Source organism: Nerophis ophidion, linkage group LG06 (assembly GCF_033978795.1).
Source record: "Nerophis ophidion isolate RoL-2023_Sa linkage group LG06, RoL_Noph_v1.0, whole genome shotgun sequence".
NCBI classification, from domain to species: Eukaryota; Metazoa; Chordata; class Actinopteri; order Syngnathiformes; family Syngnathidae; genus Nerophis; species Nerophis ophidion.
Window position 1 is genome coordinate 4,636,964 of NC_084616.1, and position 2,021 is coordinate 4,638,984.

The following is a 2,021-nucleotide window of genomic DNA, read 5'->3' on the forward strand; positions in this document are numbered from 1 at the left end:
CTAATGCTGAGTTACATTTTGTTGTTTTTCCCAAAAAACTTGATGAAAATGCTTGAGAAAATGACAAAAGTATTGGGACAAGAACTGTGAAATCCTTTCGAGCAAACTTTGTGTTGCTTTGTATCGCTCAGCTTGTGTCGTTGTGTAGTCCACTTTTGTGTCTACACAAACATTATTTATGGAAAATTACATTTTTATAAAAAAAAAAAATCATCACAGTGATTATCTTTGAAATTTGGTCGTTGTTTCATCAATAAACTTCATGGCTTTGCAACAAGGATGTTTATGCACACACACACACACACAATATATATATATATACATATATATATATATATGTATATATATATATATATATATATATATAGAGTATGTATTGTGTTTGGTGACTTTATTTACTAAATGTAGTTTGTTGAAATGAATTACTGTCCACTTTTCTAAAAGGACAGAATTGATAATCCTAAGAGTTGATCAGCTGACATAATACACTTTATTGTGGAACTATCTTGCAATTTATAGTCTTGTCATATTTCCTGTCTCTTATTTTGGCATTTCCACTTCCTGTTTTTGGAGCGTCTTTCATATTCGGGATATTAGATCCTGGCGTTGCTATGGTAACATACTAACATCGCAGGATGTTGTTGTGGCGATGCTGGGGGTGAAGGGGGGGCTCCTTCCCGCGGTGACGTCCCGCTGTCATGATGGCGCCGCCCCCTACGTCATCACAAATAATACATACAGTGTAAACAGTGATGTGTATCATTTGACATGAAAGGAATGTCAAACATATGCTGCAATAAATCCAAAATGATGAGGTATTGTGTCTAAGAAAACAACTAATGTGTAAAAAAGATAACAAGTCACTGTGCCGCCTTTCCTCACTTTATCTCCGCAAGGTGCTCATTGTCTCCTCCATTATTGTCTTCATCTTTAGCAACAACACAAATAATGTTTTTTTTGAATTTCAATAACACAAACAGTTCTTCTTTTCTTCCGCCATTCGCCGCCCGGGGCTCAAGTGAACTTTTTAACCGGAACTCGTCAAAACCAGCTTTCAGAATAAAAGATGGCATGTTTTTAGAATTCAATGTGACCACACACTTGTTGTCGTGTGGATTTATTCAAGCAGAAACACTTTAAAACCATCAATACTTGAGTGAATGTGAGTAAAGGAGGCCTGTCTGCGTCTAAAACACACATTTCCAAAATGACCTGCTTTTATTTTCCATCCATCAGTTTTGGGTCTTTTCCTGCGCCCGGTGACAGAGGGTGGGGCCTAATAGGTGACATATTGGGGGCGTGGCCTCGGCTGTAAACAATGAAATATTGTTAGTCATCACAGATCTCTGATTAATTAACCTTTGTATTACTTGTCATTTATTCTGATACTGTCTTACTTTTCAGACGCTGTCAGGTTGATGCAGAAAATATCAACTTGTAAGAAAGGAAATATGAGAGTTTTTCTCCCTTCCTGTGTCCTGTTGGAGTAACTGATTACAATTGGACCTAATTATATTTGTGTCACGTAATGGATTACTTTTTATTTATGACTATGTTTGTGTCATGTAATGGATTACTTTTTATTTATGACTATGTTTGTGTCATGTAATGGATTACTTTTTATTTATGACTATGTTTGTGTCATGTAATGGATTACTTTTTATTTATGACTATGTTTGTGTCATGTAATGGATTACTTTTTATTTATGACTATGTTTGTGTCATGTAATGGATTACTTTTTATTTATGACTATGTTTGTGTCATGTAATGGATTACTTTTTATTTATGACTATGTTTGTGTCATGTAATAGATTACATTGAATGGTTGATAATGTTTATGCGGTGTTGGAGTCAATATTCCACTGGGATAGTGCAACATGACTTCCTGGAATGCAAAAAGGACTTAAAAGTTTTGTTATGAGGACTTAAACGTTTTATTGTGAGGACTTAAAAGTTGTATTGTGAGGACTTAAAAGTTGTATTGTGAGGACTTAAAAGTTGTATTGTGAGGACTTAACAG